Here is a 21,418-nt window from a genome sequence, read left to right on the forward strand (position 1 = left end):
CTTGGCAAATAATCTAATAAAATAGTCTAAAGCACTCATATTTTCATTCTATATTGATCAACTTTTGCACACAGCTGGTTGCTAGGGCTTAGTTGTGTTTCTAAGGGATATCAAGTGACCTAGAGGGCTGAAATGTGGTCAGTTCAGAGATGCTTGTAATCCGGCAGAAAGAAAAAACTATATTCTAGCCTCTGTAGCTCTTTGTCAGTACATCATACAGTTATCTTGACTGCTTCCTACGAAAGCTACAGGTTCTCAGCTTTCTATAGAGGTCCAGCACTTGATGGTTGACCCCAAAAGAGGTGGGAACAATGCCCTTGTAAATAGGCACAGTGCAATTTCAGGCAAAAAAAAACTTGACATTTTTACTGAGAACTATGTAGTTAGGGGGTTATTTAAAAAAAATTAAATGGGCTAAGCCCCGAATGTTTACAATGTCTGGCTCCGCCCCTGGGCCCCAAGACAACGATCGGTTAAGAATAAAATGCAACGACAAACTGTGAGCGCCCCTTTGATAGTCAATGCAGTAAAGTGCAACGACTGTTACCGGCAATACCGGGATCCCCCTCAAGGGGGCCCCTCTTAGTAGTTGCTGGCAGCAGCCAGCCAGCCAAGTTTGTGATCTCTGCTGCCGGGAAAATATAAAACCTCGCAGTCATAATGAAGAGGAGTTATGCGTCCGGAAGCCAGAAAAGAAAGAAGAGAAAGGAAGAGGATGACAAGAAAAAACAAGATAGTGGTAAGTGATAAATTACACTGGATAAAATAGCTCTACTTGTCTTGTACAAATGGTGTAATGTCGCAGCAGGAAGGCTAGCGTAGCAAAAACATTTTTTATGTTAACTACCTGCCTGACGGCCCATGCTGCTTGTAACAAACTAGAACAGTTAGCGCAACTTTTTTTTTCGAACAGACGGAATATGGTTACATACTGTAATATGTTTATTAACGGGATAAGGAAGACGCAGATCTGTTCCAGAATCACTGTTTATCGTATTTAATGACATAACATTGCTATAGCTTTGTAATAGGTTTTGATGAAGGTGGCATAGCTTCTCTGCTATAGGCTACTAATCGACCTGATAATCTATTTACCAAAATGGGGGTTAGGAAAACCACACAATAAATTCCGTGCATCAAAGCAGATGGAACATTTATGTCTAGCAGTATTCATGCACGCCAGCTGTTTACTGTCTTTAAAGCATCAGGTGCGTCTGTTTAATTCTCAAACAGCAGAATGCTTAAATGCTATGTTAAGATACAAGTAGGCCTGGGTCAATGTATAACATTAGCTTGGGATGTTTTTACAGTAAGCATTGGTAGTTGTGAAAGCAGCTGCATCCCTTCTCAATATCAAAATGTGGAAATGCTAACATATCTTTTCTTTCTCCCTCAAGGTGCTTTGCTTAAAATTCTCAGCCCTCAGGCTCTTCCTAAGGATACCTCCACTGATTAAGGTAGAGTGAATTTCTCTCGCTGAGCTGTTAATGACAATTTCCCATATACTAACAGTGAAATGGTCAAACGCACTTCACAGGTAATCTCAGATTTTTTTTTCAATTATTTTCCCAGGTACACCATCAACTTCATCCTCCATTCATGAACAAGAAGCTGACATTGGATTTTATGGTACGGTGGTGTTTTTGCAAATGTTCAAAATGTTCAAAACTAATGCACAGCATATATATGCAACAGCAGTATTTGCACTGTCAACATTTTTTATTTATATAAAGTGTGGGTGAATTTAAACTGTATGGCTATGCTGTGGTTCCTGTAGGCTTTGCGTGCGGTGGGTGGGTGGGGGCCTCCATGTCCATTTTGCTTGGGGCCCCCAAATTCCTTGAAACGGCCCTGGTTTCAAAAGACTGATGCCAGCGATTCCACGGAATTGTAGGCTCACCGGGAAGTGTGAGGAAAGGAGGTGGAGGAGGAAGAGAAAATTCAGCCATCCTCGTCGCCAAATGTTGTGTATAAAAAGGACACTGGAGGAGAGGTTTATGCACGCAACTCACTTTACTTTCAACAAACCGAAACTGACAATTTCAAACAAAAACAGCTGCATACTCAACATGCAGCAAGGCGTTACCAAGCGAACACAGATACATGTAAGTGCGTCCTGAACGGACATAACAGTGATACCAGACTAATTTAACAGGTTTGCGTCTTTGCAACCTTGCGAGAGTACAAGGTCAGGTGTATTATCTTGGCTATGAACTGAAAGGAAGAAAATAGCCCCAAACATGGAGACACGTCGGGCCATCCTCACTTGAGAGAGAGAGCAGGCCTACAGCGTAGGTAAGAAGTACGTTGGGCCGTTCTACTGTTTATCGCGTGTGTGAACAATGGACAGGTAAAGAGTGAAGAGTTAAATGGTAATGTTATTATTACAGTGCATGGAAATGCACTCTACTGTTCTTCCTAGGTATTTTATTCTTATTATAGTGCATGAAAATGCACTATACTGTTCTTCCAAGTCTTCTTATTACAGTGCATGAAAATGCACTGTACTGTTCTTCCTAGGTTTCTTCTTCTTCTTCTAACGCAATTAATGCGGCTTCAACCTTTTAACATAGAAACTTAATTCAAACTATGTTACGTAGGTTCTCAGGCTTTAAGCATACAGTCTCATTCTATTAAGACTACACATTCTGTTCAACTGTTTCCTCTGTCCACAACTGTTTCAAGTCCTTGCTACAATAATTCCTTATTAAATAATTTAACCATTTAAACTATCCACCTATTTAACTGTTCAGTCATTCCAACTATATTAAACCTCATCTACCTAGCAAATAATTTAACCATGTAAACTATCCACCTATTTAACTGTTCAGTCATTCCAACTATATTAAACCTCATCTACCGAGCAAATAATTTAACCATGTAAACTATCCACCTATTTAACTGTTCAGTCATTCAACTGTTCAGTCATTCCACTATATTAAACCTCATCTACCTAGCAAACAATTTAACCTTTTAAACTATCCACCTATTTAACTGTTCAGTCATTCCAACTATACTGTATTTAACCTCATCTACCTAGTTCAGTCATCCCAACTCTATTAAACCTCTTCTACCTAGCAAATAATTTAACCGTTTAAACTATCTGCCTATTTAACTCTTCAGTCATTCCAACTATATTAAACCTCATCTACCTGGCAACCAATATAGCAACCACCTCAAGTACCCAAGCAACAACCTAGCAACCATGCCAAATACCCTAGCAACAGCCAAGCAACCACTTCCACAGTTACAACCTAGCAACCAGCATATCAACCACCACAACTAACTGAGCAACAGCCTAGCAACCACCTCAAATACCCTAGCAACAGCCTAGCAACCATGTCAAATACCATAGCAACAGCCTAGTAACCATGTCAAACACCCTAGCAACAGCATAGCAACCACTTCCACAGTTACAACCTAACAACCAACATAGCAACCAAGGAGTTTAACCTAGCAACCAGCATAGCAACCACCACAACTAACCTAGCAACAGCCTAGCAACCACCTCAAGTACCCTAGTAACCATATCAAATACCCTAGCAACAGCCTAGCAACCATTTCCATAGTTACAACCTAGCAACCAACATAACAACCAATGAGTTTAACCTAGCAACCAGCATACCAACCACCTCAACTACCCTAGCAACCACCATTACTACCCTAGCAACAGCCTAGGAACCACCTCAAGTACCCTAGCAACAGCCTAGCAACCATGTCAAATACCCTAGCAACAGCCTAGCAACCACCACAACTTCAACCTAGCAACCACCATAGCAACCAACAGGATTACTTAAGCAACCAGCATAGCATCCACTTAATTTGGCATAACAACCAACATATGTACCCTAGCAACACTATTGCAACTATATCTGCATTATTTGTTTTTACTCTGTATGATATTTTACATCATATTTTTTGCATGTTCATGCACTGTATTTCCTTCAGGAAAAGCTTTTCTAGTTACAGTTTACAGTTACAGTTTAATCTGACTCCATTTAATTAATAATTTGTATCTTGAATCAGTTACAAAGTAACTAGTTCATCAGCTATGGCAGAGCATGGCATGGCATACTAAGAGAATTACAGATATGCGTCAATATCACTTCAGTTGAATGTAAAAGTAAACTCACATAGTCTACTGTAACAAAGTAAAGTAACAAAGTAGCAAACAGTAACAAAGGAAACTTAACCAACTCACAGAGGTAAACTTAACAAATTAACAAGTTAAGACTAACAGATACACCAGGTAAAACAGTATAACAGAGGGAGGGAGAGGGAGAGAGAGAGAGAGAGGAAGAGGGCGAGAGAGAGGGAGACAATGAGAGGGAGAGAAAGAGAGAGAGGCAGAAGAAAATGGCCCGAAGAGAAGAACCAAGATGGAAAAGAAGAGAGCGAGCTCCAAGAGCCACCCTAATTTAACCACAACACATTTGAATATTCAGGACTCTCTCAACTCGCTTGTAGATCATTGGTCACTTGGTGTGAAAGCATAGGTGTGAGGTTTACCTGTAGACTACAGTGTATTTCTTAGTCCACAACTATGCACAGATACATTAAATTAGAATGAAACCATGATCAGACTGTTGCCCACATTACAAGTATTAACTAGAAAATGTAATTTCGAGGAAATTACCAGTGCATGAAAATATAAACATACTGTATATTAACATAAAATGCCAAACAAACTTTTATTTGGAAACAGTTGGCAGGAGTGATAACAACTGACAGTTGAAATGGCTGAACAGTTAAATAGTTGAGTAGTTTTAATAGTTAAATTATTTACAGTAATAGTGAATTATTGTAGTGAGGACATTTATTTTGAAACAGTTGTGGGCAGAGGAAATAGTAGTCTTAAGAGAGCCAGATTGTATGCTTAAAGCCTGAGACAGAGTATATAGTTTAAAAGTTGAATGTAGATAGTGTAATGGATGTTGATAGACAGAAAGTTGAATGGATGTTGATAGGCAGATTGTTCAATGGATGTTGATGGATAGTTTAATGGGTGGATGAGTGAATGGTTTGAAGAGGATGAATGGATGGAATGTGCCTTATATCCTTGTAGAATGGAGAGACACAGAGAGAGTTGGGCTAGTTAAGCAGAAAGCAGTTGATACAGGTGCAATCAGTTTAACTGGCCCTTTGATGGGTCCTAATAGTGAGCAGCTGGAAGTTGATACAGGTGCAAATCAAGTTAATTAGTCCATTGTGATGTCATAGTGCTAATGCAAAGTCTAAAAAATAAGCTTGTTTTTTATTAATATCTCAAAAAGTATAAAGTTTACAAAAGTGAAAAATACATTCCCCACGTGTCCTTTTCAAGACCTACGTTGCAAAGTTTGAACGAAGTTTCTACGTTAAACGGTTAAAGCTGAATTAGACGCAGACATTTGGTGGGAAGAAGAAGAAGAAGAAGAAGAAGAAGAAGAAGAAGAAGAAGACTTCGGATAACAGAACAGTGCATTTTCATGCACTGTAATTCAAGACCAAACATGAATGCATTATTCTAACAACACACATTTACAGAGATAGACAGTGATTTCAGAGGTAACCAGTACAGTATGATAATTAGTTTGGCCTGGCCCTCTGTGGGGTAAGGCATTTCCTTTGTGGGGGTTTGTATGTGACAGACTTCTGTAGCTTTGTTCTGAAATATTGGCCTTGCAACTGCAAAAGGCATTCTTTAGCCCTTAAAGGACCAGTATGTAGGAAATAATGGAAAATAAACCATTGTATAATGCAACCATTCCAAACCATATGTCGTCAGAGAGTAAGGAAACACGATGAATTGAAGTAATGGCTTATTTGACAACATTACTATAACCTGTAAAACCCTGTGAAACCAGTGAAAAAAATGAGTTACGGGGCGGAATCTCTTGGAATTTTCGTTTATGTTTTGAACGATTAATTCTAGAATAGCATATTAATAATGGGCTGGCACGTCCCCCTATTTGGGTTGCCAAATTAGCAAAGGCCAACTGTCAAAAGCTGTCAGTTGCAGTAACCAACGAGAAGCAGGCAAATTTCCAAAATTAAAACAAGAAACCAATTAAGTGGACATTGGAGGAGCTTCCTGAGATGGCGACGTCTTCGTTAAACGAAGAATATAAAGTCTGGCGCAGAGCTGGCCGTATTTCTCCACGACAGGTAGCCTAGGCTAAACTTCATCTGCATCGCTAGTGTAACACTTAGCTAAATATGTTACGTTGGTTAGAGAGGTATTTTTTGTTTTCACTGTTTCCGAGCAGCTGCAGGTCATATAACGTTAACTAAGTCTGCATTACATCTGGCAACCCAGAAGTGGCTCGCGTCTAGTTAGTCTTGAGAACGTTCACCAGCAGGGCCGTTTCAAGGAATTTGGGGGCCCCAAGCAAAATGGACATAGAGACCCCCATATACATTTTAAGTTCACCCACACTTTATATAAATAAAAAATGTTGACAGTGCAAATACTGCTGTTGCATATATATACTGTGCATTAGTTTTGAACATTTTGAACATTTGCAAAAACACCACCGTACCATAAAATCCAATGTCAGCTTCTTCCTCATGAATGGAGGATGAAGTTGACGGTGTACCTGGGAAAATAATTGAAATAAAATCTAAAATGACCTGTGAAGTACGTTTGACCATTTCACTGTTGGCATATTGGAAAAGGTCATTAACAGCTCAGCTCAGTGAGAGAAATTCACTCTACCTTGATCAGTGGAGGTATCCTTAGGAAGAGCCTGAGGGCTGAGAAATTTAAGCAAAGCACTTTGAGGGAGAAAGAAACGATATGTTAGCATTTCCATATTTTGATATTTAGAAGGGATGCAGCTGCTTTCACAACTACCAATGCTTACTGTAAAAACATCCCAAGCTAATGTTATACATTGACCTAGGCCTACTTGTAGCTTAACATAGCATTTAAGCATTCTGCTGTTTGAGAATTAGACAGACGCACCTGATGCTTTAAAGACAGTAAACAGCTGCCGTGCATGAATACTTCTAGACATGAATGTTCTAGTCTGCTTTGATGCACAGAATTTATTGTGTGGTTTTCCTAACCCCCATTTGGTAAATAGATTATCACGGTCGAATAGTTAGTATAGCAGAGAAGCTATGCCACTTTCATCAAAACCTATTACAAAGCTATAGCAATGTTATGTCATTAAATACGATAAACAGTGATTCTGGAACAGATTTGCGTCTTCCTTATCCCGTTAATAAACATATTACAGTATAATGCGCTAACTGTTCTAGTTTGTTACAAGCATGGGCCGTCAGGCAGGTAGTTAACATAAACATTTTTTGCTAGGCTAGCCTTCCTGCTGCGACATTACACCATTTGTACAAGACAAGTAGAGCTATTTTATCCAGTGTAATTTATCACTTACCACTATCTTGTTTTTTCTTGTCACCCTCGTCCTTTCTCTTCTTTCTTTTCTGGCTTCCGGACGCATAACTCCGCTTCATTATGACTGCCGAGGTTTTATATTTTCAGATATTTGCAGCAGAGATCACGAACCTGGCTGGCTGGTTGCTGTCAGCGACTACTGAGAGGGGCCCCCTTGAGGGGGATCCCGGTATTGCCGGTAACAGTGTCGTTGCACTTTACTGCATTGACTATCAAAGGGGCGCTCACAGTTTGTCGTTGCATTTTATTCTTAACCAGTCGTAGTCTTGGGGCCCCTGGCCAGCTCCGGGCCCCAAGCAATTGCTTGGTTTGCTTGCCTTCTAGTGACGGGCCTGTTCACCAGTGTTTTGATTCTGGACTACAGAACGTTCGGTAACAATCCTACAAATCGCTCCTTTAAAGGTGTAGGTTTTTGAACATTCTAAGTTCCGCAACAATTGAAGGTTCTAAAATTCTATGTTGAATTCATTGAACCCAGATATTCTTTAGAACGTTCATTTCCCAACATTCCCATCACACCGGTGTGACGGTACTCCTTTAAGGGTTAAAAATGCAATGGATTTAGTCAAAAGGCTGGTTCTCTAGCTATCTCTTAACCAGTGGTAGTTAGTGTGCTTATGAGCTGGCCTTAGGGACTGCTCGAGCATCAACCCATTCTCTTGAGGCTGTGCTCTAAGCTCTAATCAATTGACTTGTTTTCACACTAGTCAAGCAAGAAGAAACCTGTGTATCATACTACAGTAGGTCGCAGTGATTGCTGATTCAAGTGCTGATTCTAATGATTGCCCATTCAAGTTCAGTGGGTCGACTTCATTCACATGTTGGACCCTATTGTTAAATTACCACTTGAAACCTGGGTTTCACTTCATGTGTTAATGGGGCTTAGGCCTATATGTATTTGTGCCAATACATTACATGTCATTATGCCATCGTCTCTTAATTTCTTTTTGCAATTGGTAAAGTAATCATCAGAGGTAAAAAGCATCCTTTACTCTAGTTCATCCAGCCATCAAAATAACTGATAGTTTCTCAGCTTTCGGCACAGAATGCATACAGGTAATCCTTTAAGTTTAGACAACCGTGCACCACCATTCTCTCAGAATGATTGCTGAATTATTGATGTTATAAATGACCTAATCTTGGCAGAGATTTAACACAGACGACCAGACACATTTGTTAAAGGGTGTTAAAGTTTCATGAGTGTAGCCACTGGTAACCTTGACCTCCTGTCACCTTCTTGTTTTGAGAGCATGATAGATGATCTGTAAAGCTGAAGCAAGTTTGCAGTGGGTGGTGGGAAGATTTCAGTAGGCTGTAACATGGAAGAGTGCCTCTCTGCTATGTCTGAACTATGAAGAAATGTGGTAAACACATTCTGTGCTGAATGCAATTCATTGTTAGCCCATGCCTGAGTCCAGTGTCATGCTTGTGTACTGCCCCCCCATTCTCACCCCAATCCCTTACTGTACAAGACCTGTAGCATGTATGGTTTGATTTGTCCAGAGGGTAGCTGCAGGACAGTGGTGTCATTTGTCGGAGGGTGGTTTCAGGATCTGTGCACCATGACCAGAGATGTATCCTGAGAGATGTTTCCTTACTGAGGCTATATGGACCAGCTAGTGAGCTTGTGTGGGCTGACTCTCTGTGTAGCCTTTAGATAATTTGGCTCAGTTCAAGGGAAATTGACATCTTATCTTTGTGTATTAAGGGGTTGTAGCTTCGAAGGAACAATTTAATTATGGCACTCATTTTCATTTAAAAAAAAAACATTTTTTCTTTTTTTTTCTCTAGCGAAGCAATGACCTGTTACATTTTGAATATTTATCCAATTATCTGAAACATAAACTTTTAAGAGAAACATTACTATGTTTCTCTTAAGTCGTTATGATATTGTGGGTCTATTTCTGTAAAGCAGAGAAAGGGTGATTAGCTCGCTCAGGAGGGCTGTGGATCTGTGATGACTTTCAAAAGCACTGTGGGTAATGTGATTTCATGTTCATGGTCTATTTGTGGGGGGTGAGGAGCTCCATTCTTTTCACTTTTTAATTAAGCTCTCGGATGTGCCAGCACTAACCAAGCAAGCTACACCACGCTCAGCATTCAGGCACCAGGCACATTTACACAAAGGAACCCCAAACTTCCAGTGTTGGCCAAAATCCCTAATATAGCCCATAGTTGGTATCATTTTCCCCCACTACATACTCATCCACTGCAAAACCACTTGAAACCACGGGACCTTCGAGCAGTTCATCGTGGGGATGATGAATCCCTACTGTCTTGGGTTGGCTTACACACATCGCTCGGCTTCTTTTAATGAGGCAACAGAAGCCTCCTCATCAATCTGATTGTAGCCCTGCCTGAGGTGAACGGCAGCACTCTGACCACAGGGGGAGGAAGGAGCCGTCAGCGCTTTGATTCAAGATCAGAACGAGAGCGAGAGTTGCAGTAATACGAGTGCCAGAGATATTGCTCTGGTCGGAGGACACACTCATCAAGGGAATCTATATTTAACGGTCCATATTCCCTTTCAGCTAAATGAGAAGAAGGACAGCGAGGAACAAGACAAGGCCGGCGAGAGAAAGTTTGCTGATCGAAATTTTTCTAGTTGTCATGCAGCTGCGTGAGCGATGAAATAGGGGCCCTCACATACATTTTGCACTCTTGTTTTAATACCCATCAACAGCTTTCTGTTTCTCTGGAACAGGAGAGGGAGAAAAAGCCTTAGTGCTTTTATGACAGTTCAGTGATCATAATAACAGCCTTTTTTTTTTAAAGACAGCAAAAAGTGCCTTACCTACAGCACAACAAATATACCATCAGTGAAGCTTTTAGACATGACATAATGCATTAGATCAATAAAAAAAATGTTCATCATCATCATGGCTCTCAAATCCATGTTGAAGTGTGGTCTTGGTGGAATGAGGTGTAAATGCACCTTTCTATTCCAGGAATCGAGCGAGTGAATTAGCATAAAAGGCCTGTGTTTAGGCTTTGTTGCTGAGGTGGCGCTACCATGAAAGCCATCCAGTAAACACTTTCAGAGACAAATGTCTCTAATAACCCACAGACCAGATCCTCTGAATGGACTTAAGCATGTGGAACTGATCAGCCTCTAAGTGATCATGTTAGGCTTAAAACATAGACCGGTTGGGCTGTTTATCAACAAATTCGTCATCTAACATTTTTTTCCACACTGGGTTGACACATAGGAGCTTACATTACAGCATGGATGTTCTGCCCTCTTCCATCCCTTAGTAACAGTGATGACAGTGTACATTGCAAGACAAGCAACAGTACTAATGGAGGCAGTTTGTCCATATGGAGGTGTTGTCCAGAAGAGCTATGGATTGCAAGCCTGTCATTATGGAAACACTCTGACTTACAAATGATGACATGCTCTTACTTGCACATGATTGGTGGAATCACTGCCTTTGCTTCCCCTTGCACATCACTACGATGAAATATAAAAAATCCTGTCACTCTAACAAGCAAAGCCAGGGGAATATGCACTCAATCTTGGGCTTAGCTAATATCACAGACGTTGGCTTGGTAATGGATGGAATCATTTCTTTTTAATAATGTGCAGTGGCTTGCAAAAGTATTCAATACCATGTTTGCATACAGTAAGTAAAAAAAACACTTTAGTATAATAACAACCAAAATGTATTTGATGTGAGGCAATACATTACATAGAGTCTTTTGATCAGGGTCGTTTTAGAATATTCCCTTTACTGTTTTTGTCTCCAGTGTTGCTATATAGCTTATTGCCTGAGGTAATTATCCTACTAGTGTGCAAAACCTTCAAGCCTTCATTTTTTACAACTGATTACAACAGGCTTTAGATATGTGTAAAATTGATCTATCTCTGTTCATTATCCCTTTAATTCTAAAAGGTTTCCAAGTTCCCAAAGTTGAGAAATATCCCCACAGAATGATGTTACTACTGGTGTTTCTTGAGTCTTTGTCAGTGGTGGATTTACAGAACATGTAGGCCCAGTGCTTTGAGGATTGGCCAAAAAGCTTAATTTAAGTGTCATGTGACCACCATCCTCTGACACTGGGTTTGGTGGTCAGCCTTTTTTATACAGCATCTGGGTGGGGTGATGCAATTTCCACTTTATTTGTGTGGGTCCAGTGCTGCTCAATTGAACCAAAGAAGTCACTTGGAATATATTCCTGTAGTTTCAGGAATATATTCAGTATTTTACTTATTATCAGTTGAGTCACTGTCTCTTTAGTCTTCCTTTCTTCTGTTATTTCACAACTTGGCAGATGACTGTTGGATGGAGTGATTTTTATGTCCAGCAGAGAGAGATTATTTCTTTAATTATTAATTGGTAGCATCTAATCATAATACTTTATGATCAAATAAGTGGCACCTCTGTACAATATGTCAAGTCAAATCAGGTTTATTTATAAAGCACTTTAAAAACAACAACATTTGACCCTCACAGAATCAAAAGAGTATATATATACCAAAGTGCTTTACTAGCAAATGACCAGGACCTGACAGACAACACAGCAATGATCAGACAATTCAACTACATATTTACAACAATATACAATTTATAACTATATCTATATATTTTTATTTGTGGATAATTTGTCATCAGGAACTAAAAATCACTGGGGGTTAAATACAAATGTGATCGGGCAAATATGTTTAAGTATATTTTTAAATGTGAAAATGGTGATGAATTTCAAGGGGGTTGAGTACTTTTGCAACCCACTGTAGCCTACTGTGGGTTAGCAGCCTGTTGGAATAGCTAGAATTGATCAGCTTTCATAAACCAGATGCTTGTGTAATCATAGTTTTTGTTTTATTTGCTGGTGCATGTCATTTTACCAATGCATTTTCTACTATGCAGACCCCAGACTGCAGAATGTTTTGACATGATGCCACTGGAAGGTTAATGTAATCTCTGAAAATTTGTTTTGATTTTAAATTTGTTAAGAATTTGACGGAGATTAGCTGTGTGTGCATGGCTAATTTTGTAAGCCTGAAATGCAGAGGCAGGTTTTAAAAGAATAAAAGACAATCTGTTCATTTGAAATAAAAGCCATGGGCCTCCTCCATTAGTAGATGTAAACTGTAGAAACATATGTGTGTGTGTGTGTGTGTGTGTGTGTGTGTGTGTGTGTGTGTGTGAGAAATCCATTCAACACGCCTCACCCCCGCCAGACCACCAACAGGCCCAGATATCCAGACGCCAGATGGGGAATCAATACCGATGTTCTCAATTACAGGAACACAGAGAGGCCAAAATGATGCACTTTAACGAGTTACTTAAGCCAGAAAACACAGGTCAGACACAAACAGTTGGAGACAGAGAGAGAGGGGACGTGAGAGAGAGAGAGAGAGAGATGTATTTATAGTAGCGCTGTTATGACCTGTGGGTGTGGAACACCTCATCATCATTCATTAAACCCTAACTGCTAAAGGGCTGTGCCAAGGGCTCAGTGTTGAATGTTATGTTTCAGCTGTTCAGATATCTTGTCCTCCTCCTCGTGCGTTATCCTGACCAGACACACTAAGCAGCGCTGCTAGCACAGTAGGGGACGAGTCTAGATTCATGGACCCTAACAGCAGTGATTTGTCTGGGTGTGAGATGGATACTTTCTGTGTCCTGTGCCCCTGTTTTCTTCTCAGTGGCGTCCATAATTGTTTGCATCCTGTAGGAGTTGTTGGAGAAGAATACAGCTTGAAAATGGAATATTTGGTCTCAGCATTTAATGTCATCTATTCAATCATGCATTCAGATGTGCCATTCAATGTGACAACATAAAAGATGTGAAAACACTGCTGTTTCATTTTGAAATTTGAAAGGAGTAATGTATCTCTGGGTATAAAGCATAGCAATTACAAATGATTATGACAAATGGCATTGACATGCAGAAAATGAATGGCTGTTAGCTCCTTTCCACATAAGAGAAATTGGCTTATTTGACATGGCTGTAATTTCTGTCTTCACCTTAAAATCACAGGTTTCTTTGTTTGGATGAGGATGTATGGTGAAAAACAGCAGTGTGCGGTATTCACGTGGGACATCTGTGGATTCAGCTGTAGGTAAGCCAACCCCAAGTGTTTACAAGGAAACTGTTATTTTTAAATTGTGGTTGATTGATAGATTCATTAAATGGACACAAAAGACACCAAGGGATGACATACTAAAGTGAGAATCCTTATTTCCAACATGGTCCCTGATGTCAACAAGACAGGAGAGGAACAAAGAGGCATAAACAAGTAATATCCTGCCTTAGTATTGTTGCTAAGTTACCAATGCATCCCAGTAGCATTACATAGCAGTAAAAACCAATACAATAACCCAGTCTGACACTATTAGCCTAGCTCAGTATAATTCACAGGAAGTTGGTTACACATCAGTTAGCCTTTTCTCTAACTCTGGGGCAGACGGCAAATAAGCCATTTTCCCAAAAGGTTAGCGTCTTCCTATGATATCATCATGAAGCATAATAATAAGTATTTTACACCCAACATGAATAAATATGCCATCAAAGTTTGATCCATTTAACCAGACCAAAGAACGGCCGTCGGTCTGCTCTTCTGTGATCTCCCAAAGGCATTAGTGACACATGTTAATCTTTACTTTGGCCTGTTGAGAACAGATTTAATATGACAGCACTTGTCAACGGATGTCAAGACAATGCACAACTATTAGTATCGCATGATACACTGATTGCATGGTAACATGAGATGGGTGAATACTATTGTGTCAATCAAGTGACACTGTGCAGACAGCCGTGTGACTGTTATTATGTCCGCTCTCATTTCTGTGCACATCACCTCAGGAAAATATGGGAAATGATAAAATCACACGGTTTTGTTTGTATTTTACTGTGATTTTCATCAAACTGTCTGTTTATCCCTGATGGGACTTGAATAGATAGCAAGTCTCAAATGACTGAATATCCTTAGCAGTCTAACATCCACAACCAGTCTGTTTTCATAGGCGAACATGACTGCGCATACTGGTAGGCTTCAAACACATCCAGGCTTTGTGGCTTTGCTCAGGACATCCATGGGCTTTGCACTCCTCTAGCTCTGGTTGAGGAAGTAGGGTCAGCTCTGCCTCCGAGGAGATGAGTGGAATTGGGGTTCGGGGAAGAAGGATGTTTAAAGGGCCAAGCGGAGAGAGGCCTCCCAGCTTTAGCGAAAGAGTGATTCATGGGGCTGTGTGCTGTATTAGTGTCACTTATGAGTTATACAGAACAATTTGCCTTGCGAGCTGCTCAGATGAGCTCAAAATGGCTGCCCTATTAATCCACCCCCCACACACCTGCAGCAGCTCTGATAACCGCATCTCCACCGTCCCCTCCCCTCATGAATGCGAGCCCGAGAAGGCGGGTGTGCAAAGTTTGTTTGTGTTTTGTTTGTGCCTCCAAAGTATTTCTGTGGGAGTGGGTTAATGCCTGTGTGTCTCCTGTGTGTGTTTGTGCGTAATATGTGAGCGTTTCAGCATGTGTGTTTGAGGCTTTGATTGAGTGATTTGTTCCCAAATCCCCCACTTCCTCCCTTGGGTCAGTGAGTGACAGATGAGTTTAATCTAAGGGGCTGGCCCAAGCACTGAATATTGATGAGGGCAGAGGACTTGTTAACCTTTTCGAAAGTGCTGGAAGAGGAGGCCGTGCTTGTCGGAAAGTGTTTGGGGAAATGTGGTGCTTAGGCATGCATTTGTGTTCGGTTTTGTGGATGTGTTGATGCATTTCTACCAAGGTCAGTAGGTCAAATTGGTTTGTGTGGTTTTCAGTGTCTTGCGTGAAATTAGTAATTTTGCATGTTAACAAGTGTTATTATAAATAATCTATCATAGTTTTTTTTTCCTACCCAAAGGGATGCATTCATCATGTAAACATGTTGGACATGCACTGTCACTCCTGTCACTCCTGTAATGCCCACTAACATTGACAAGGTCATGAGCACCTTAAAGCTTCTCCTCAGTGGCAGATCCTGTGTAATGTGAATAAATATCAGCACAGATCTGTCTTGTGCATTAGGTAGCAATCAAGGTGATCCTTATTTAAATAGACAACTTAATCTAGGAATCACTCATGTCAAACAACGATAATGAATCCTAACAGAATTATTATAAGGAAGCTCCACAAGGATGCACAAGATATAGAGTTTGTGGCTCAGAGAGTTAGGGCACCTGAATGTTTCAAAATGCTGTTGGCTTTAACCAGTAAATACCCAACTAAGAGTAACCATCATGCTAATCAAACACCTTTTCCCCTTTCTTTTTAGTAGAGCAGCATTAGGGTAATAATGTTAGTGTCTTAACCCTTTTGTTCCTTAGTTGTTGTTTTTTGTTCCTTAGTTTCCTTTTTTTTGCAAAATGTTAGTGTCTTAACCTCTTAACTGTTTCTTATGTACAAACATTTTGACAAAAAATATATTTAGAGGTAGCTCAATCATGTGGAAGATTGTCTATGTTAAGCTGTGCTGCGTTATTGTGATATGCAAGTAATATTAAAAGTTGCTGCAAATGAACTACGGTACATTTTATTGAAATCAGAGCAACACTGACATGACAACAATGACAACAATCTAAAAAAAAGCACAAAGTTTTCAACAATCCCTCATTTCTGATGCTCAGTAGCCAGTGTTGACTTTTTGCAGTCTGGATAGATCCGTCAGTGATCTTCCATTCTAATAGATGGCAGATTTGATCCAACTAATTCTAGTATGGTGGAACCAATCAAATAAACCAGGAAAGGTAAATCTGCTAAACCGGGTCATGGATGGATTAATTTGGATTTAGTTTCTACAATAAGTAAACTGATATATGTATGTAAAATATGTATCTAAAATACAGATTCAGGAATATATGGTGCATTAGATGCTTTTATGGAGATTGTTTTGGAATGTTACTAGCCAGTTACAATACCAATTCAAATGATCTGTTTTTATGAAAATCATCAAACAGAAAATCATCTGAAAGTTTAAAGCTATTGAGCTACCAGTAATTATTATGTTACTGCCATAAAAATTGGCATACTGTATTTTCTTATATAAAGGGCAAGAGCATGACAATTAAAAATAAGGACCACCCTAAGCAGCCTGTTGTCTGTTTTTGCCCCCAAAGGTTGCTTTGTTTGAGATTTTGTTTTTGATGGTAAATAGGATTGGTTGTTGATTAGCCGCCAAAGGAATTGCCCTACCTGTAGCACTAGAAATGTAACATTCTCCAGTGCATATCTGAAATGGAATCCTTCTCTGTTCTGTTCTGCATGAACTCCAGACTGCCCTTGGCTTAACTGTTGTTCATACTTATTCATCGGACTCGTCTTTCACTTTGAGCTCCTGCAACAGGTTTCAAAGGCAGTGCCACAGCAGGATTAATTATTATAGCCCCTTTTTTATTTGATTCTTGCCAACAAAGTCTCTGTTCAAGGTTTTGACCTGATTCACCATAGCTCTAAAGATTTATGTAAATGCCAGGCCTTCTCATTTAGAAAGAAACAGCTCATAAAATATGATTCATGTTTTGCTCTCTGTCAGTGTTTGCCAAACCTCTCAACCCTTTACTTCCTCCTCTACCTCCCTGTTCCTCCTCCCTCCCCTATGTCACTCATCTCTTTATAAACAAGACCTTTACATGAGATTCTAAGAGGCGATTGTCAGTAACGAAAGCTGAGGCACTGTTTAATAATGTAGGTCGGGACCTCGTCTATTATTAGAAAGCCTGTGATTGGTTATTATGCCCAGTGGAGGAAATGTCAAGTTCCGCGCCATTCGGCGGGGTGCATGACCCTGGTTATTAGCAGCTGCTGCTCCAGTTCAGCACAAATGTCAGCCGTCGGGGAAAAGCCCGGCGACACGGGGGGCTGGCGGCCACGGCCGAGAGGGTGCGAGGAAGGGCCGGGGGAGGCGGGAGTGTCGCGAAAGGACGCGTCGCATCTGACCCATGGTAATGAGAGGTTCTGCATGAGTGGCAGCCAACGCGGGTTCGCGGCGTGGTGACTTTTCCTGGGTGACGGACCCCTCGGCCCTGGTCACGAATAGCCTTTTGTGACGCGTGCGCCGCTCAATCTCCTAATGGTGGTGGTGGGGCTGGGCACTGGCTGACGCAAAGTGAAGATGGGGGGAGGGGGCAAATAACACAGGAGCACTGGAGCGCCCAGGGCACAGCCATAAACACCACATTCTGAATAATTACCACCCTGGCTGATGTGCTAGTGCTCTTGCTGTATGCCTCATTACCATAATTGAATTTGCACGGTATGCTGTGTGTAACACAAGTGCCTTAATGTGGGAGAATGAAAGGGGGGCCACTCTGAAAGAATTGTTTCGTTCTCTTAGAATGGAGCGATTGAAATAATTACTTTATGTTGCGCTAAGGAGTCTTTTGAGTGAATCCATGTGGCTCATGTTTGTGAGCCCAAGGCTCACGGGCACCCCTTTTTGTCCGGCGTGTGTGGATTTATTACTTAAGTCTAATCTCTTTGATGGATAGCTGATGTGCGGTAGATGCAGAGATTGTAATTTGTGGGCTAGTCATGGCTGGAATGAGTCAGTGTGTGTTTGCGCGTGCAAGGAGGTCATTCTGTGTGAGTTAGTGTGTGGTTGTGCATGCACAAGTTAGACCACATTTGGATATAACAAAGACTGTATGCTTATGTATGAATGATTTTTGCTTCGGTGTGCATGCATGTTTCATATCTGTCCAAACACAGGCTTATTTGCTTCTGCTTTTTGTGAATGGGAGTCACACAGGTGATGAGAAATTAACGGTGTGTGCATCTGTGAAGAGAGGTTAATAATACATTTGCCTACAGGAGCATCTGGAGCTCAGGCCCAGGTTTTCCTCACCTCAGTCGACGCCAAACTCAATATTCAGCTCTTCCCTCAGACGTGTTTATGGACTCGTCAGCACAAAGCACTGCTGGATAAGAAGCAAAAAAAAAACTTACTCGTCGTCTGCATGGTAATTTTAGCAAGTAGTGACTGAGCGTTGAATCAAGGCATTCAATTCTTATTCAAAAGAAATATTTAAATATTGTATTGTCTTGTTGTCTGTCAAAGCACTTGAAGTCACCATGGAATGACTGGTACATGGGGTGGGGGCTTATACAACAATCACGTTCCGGGTGAGAGGCCCACCTATGGTAAGTGTGGGATCAGAGGAGCATCAGTCTCAGAGTTGTTGTTTAACAGCTGGGCTTATGAAAGGCTATGGGAAGGTCCCCTGTAGATGCAGGTTAAACGACCCTTGTGACGTCTATGCAGGAGTTACTGTTGGTGTCACACAGCAGTGTGGCAGTGTGTGAGTGGAGCTGAGCGAACCCCTTGAGTCTGGTCTTTTTTATTCTTGCCTTGCAGACAGAACATTCTGTAGAGACAGGCTTTCCAGTCCCCAGGCTCCAGAGCTACATCCTTGGAGTTCACCTGGGAAAAGGAAAAACAAGCACGTCGTGCTTCCTCTCCATACACTCTGGGGACAGACCACTTCCAGTCACAGCAACACCCTCGAGAGGAACACATGATGCCTCTAGCTTCCTTTTTTTTTAATAAAATGCCACTAATTGTGTTTAGCTGAAGTGGAGCTGAACTCGTCACATGTAGAAATATAACTAAAATATTTTAGATTCCATTATTCAACACAAGTGTAACACAACACCTCAGTAAAATAGCCATGCTTAATAAGGTTTGTTCTTATGTGAAATGGAAAATTAACAGTTTATATTTATTATAAGCTATTATAAATACTTGCCCCACAGTAATTAATGAGATTCAAATATTTGTTCAATGCTTAAATTCTATTTGATGGTGGACATGTTTCTTGTTGCCATGGAGGAAACCAGCCTTGCACAGATTTCTGGTGTGATCTGCCAACTTCAGACACTATTTTTTTCTGCTGCTTTTTGTTGGTGGGGGAGGGGGGTGTCTTAAGCATCCTAAATGTGTTCTGTGTTTGATTCAAATCAGATAGCTACCTGTAGGTCATAGTTGTTCTTCTTTAGAAACTCTGTTCTTTGGTTCATCGTTATGCTGGAATATTCTTCTTCTGTCAAGTTCCTGGAGACTGGGAGTTATCTTGTCAGCCAGTGTTTTGGTATACACAAGCAGTCATGGTGCCATCTATAAATGTAATCTCCCCAACACCTTTTGCATTCGCAGAACATCACACTCCCATCTCCATGCTTCACTCTGGCTCTTCACTGTGGCAGGAAATATGCTGGTCTCCATCTGAGCCACACACATGTATCTTGGTCTCACCTGACTAAAGGAATGTGCTCTTAATATTCATCAGGCATCTTTTCATGTTCTTCTTCTAAATTTGACTCTGCAATTTTGTGCTGAAGAACTGTTTGCTCTCTCTTATCTCTCATAGCTTATATCCCATTGACTTTTAAGTGATAATGTACAGGTGAAGGCCCATATACTTCCATTGTGTATTGTGTCAAGTTGGTAAAAAAAAAATAACTAAATTAAATAAATGTTTGAACAAATAAATCCTAGGTAGTAATAAATACATGCTGTGTAAATAACTAGATACCTACTCCAATGACCAAATCTAAATGTCATTTTCAATTGAAGGAAAAAACAGGCTTCCAGTTGCACATTCTCATTTTCTCATTTACTTGGGCTTCTATGGTGACAGTTTAAATGAGCCATTCACCCTGAGCTGCTCATCATTAAATTGCAAGACATATTTCCCAAATTAGCCCATTGTGTTCTTTCCTTTTTTATTTACAGTACTTGGTCTGAACTGATTGTTGTTCTGTAAAGGTACATTTTGGTAGCTTGTGTTATTCTTATATGTAATGGATATCTTACTGAGTGCTCTTTAGTGAAATCACTGGCTAGAAAATGAGTCAGCCAAACTACTTTCATTTACTATGTTGATTCTGAATTGGAGAGATGTGTAAGTAATAAGGGTCTATCTAGATTATACTAAAAGTGATTGAATCAGCTCATAGCTCACATTATTAACAACGTCTCAAGGATTTAGCCTTGCCTCTCCCAGAGGAGAGATGAGCTATAATATCTTCACCCCAGCTAAGGTCTGGAGCAGTTTTTGCCCAGTTTTCCCCACTTTGTTTGCATTAAATATTTCAAATTCAACAGCTTAACAAGTGTCTTAAAGGATTAATGTGGCAGAGTTTGCCATATGCTGGACAAAGATCCAAGCATGTCCTTTTTGTAATGCAAAACTCAGAAGCCACATTTACTTTATGCCGGTTAACAAAGGTGGTTGACCATCCTTTTCTTACCCATAGCCAGCATTTAGTTTTATAGTTCAACGATAGAACGCTTTTATTAACAATATTGACTTGCCATTCCTTTCCCTCCCAGTTTGGCGATGGTAATGACTAAATAAAGCTATTACGCAAAGAGATGGATGCCGAGGTGTCAGTCGGGACTGTATCGTGTCTTTTAGGGAGCAGGGCTGATTGAGAGGGGAGCATTTGCATGTGTTCATTAGCGAGCTACACTGGAGCTTATCACACTGAATGGCCTCGTTAGCGTCAGCAGATTTATATGCATCAGGTTGATTACAGGCGAAAGACAGAGGAGACAGAGATATGGGCCTTTTCGGGAATGACAAAACATTTCCCATTCGCTCGATTTCTTTGCAACAAATGCTGTGAGATAAGGCCAAATTGCCAAAATGCTAATCCAAAACATATCTATTATTGGTAATCACCATTAACATGGTAATTTATGGAAATACTTTGTGCCATACAATGGTATGACCCTTCACCTCACCTCATTGTATGCAACATTCACAGTCAAGCAATTGTAATGACATCCCAGTGCGATCACAAAGACATATTCATGAGTTTTTAAAGGACTGCACATTATGCATTCTTGAGCACTGAGTGTTCACTGTAAATGGGTCCTTCAAAAACAAACCATATCTCATTCGAACGCATCTCTAAAATGGCCACCTGAGTGGTTGGAAGTAATAGAAAATTTGATCAATGTATGACTGCACAGTTAATGAACTCGTCTGAGACACAGCAGACATCTCCATCCATGAAACTGGATTATGA

The 21,418-nt window shown here is 40.5% G+C and overlaps 1 long non-coding RNA gene across 1 annotated transcript; it reads left to right on the plus strand.

Annotated features, from left to right (window-relative positions):
• The first annotated feature begins 1,889 nt into the window (after positions 1-1,889).
• LOC125292480 lies at positions 1,890-18,907 on the plus strand. Its single transcript, XR_007193193.1, has 3 exons — positions 1,890-2,105; positions 13,385-13,466; positions 18,741-18,907. It is a non-coding gene; the product is annotated as an uncharacterized LOC125292480 (long non-coding RNA).
• The last annotated feature ends 2,511 nt before the right edge of the window (positions 18,908-21,418 follow it).

This window comes from Alosa alosa, chromosome 3 (assembly GCF_017589495.1).
Source record: "Alosa alosa isolate M-15738 ecotype Scorff River chromosome 3, AALO_Geno_1.1, whole genome shotgun sequence".
NCBI lineage: Eukaryota > Metazoa > Chordata > Actinopteri > Clupeiformes > Clupeidae > Alosa > Alosa alosa.